This window comes from Oryzias melastigma, linkage group LG16, assembly GCF_002922805.2.
Source record: "Oryzias melastigma strain HK-1 linkage group LG16, ASM292280v2, whole genome shotgun sequence".
Taxonomy (NCBI): domain Eukaryota; kingdom Metazoa; phylum Chordata; class Actinopteri; order Beloniformes; family Adrianichthyidae; genus Oryzias; species Oryzias melastigma.
This window is the reverse complement of record NC_050527.1, coordinates 28780383-28780917: the sequence shown is the minus strand read 5'-3', so window position 1 is coordinate 28780917 and position 535 is coordinate 28780383. Positions and strand designations below refer to the sequence as shown.

Here is a 535-nt window from a genome sequence, read left to right as displayed (position 1 = left end):
TTCAGAGGTGAGTATGGACATTTACTGAAGGAAGTCTGACTGTGGACGTCCACCATCATGTCTGAACTGAAACTAGGGGCTGCTCAGTCCTCAGATGGAGACTGTAGTCAGTTATTAAATCCTCTCGGAGTCACGATCCACTGTTTCTGTTATCTCCTATTTGTAAAATCCTAGAATAGAGAAATTTTGTTGTCGGGTGGGTAGACTGATAGAGCGAACCTCTGAGTTTACTTTGACCCATTCAGTCAAACATTTTTGATATCCACTCTCTTTCTTGTTGAAACAAATGATGGTCTTCTGTCTCTTCTTTCATTCGTCAGATTTTCTTCCTACCAGACACAAAGTGCTTTTAGATAACTAATATAGGTAGAAGCCCAGAAATATGGAAACCTTTTTTACCTTTATTTGGGTGTGTTTTATTTTGAAATACACACAGATGTTACAGGTAAAGTAAAATAAATGACAGTTGTTAAATACAGTATTCCCCTCTTATTTGTGGGGTTATGGACCAGAGACCTCCGCGAATACGCCAAAT

General features: G+C 38.9%; 1 protein-coding gene across 1 annotated transcript in view; it reads left to right on the top strand.

The window, feature by feature from the left end:
* Nucleotides 1–535, top strand: part of LOC112136747 (sialoadhesin) — a 19796-nt gene that overhangs the window by 12338 nt on the left and 6923 nt on the right. The gene's annotated exons all lie outside the window — the stretch shown is intronic.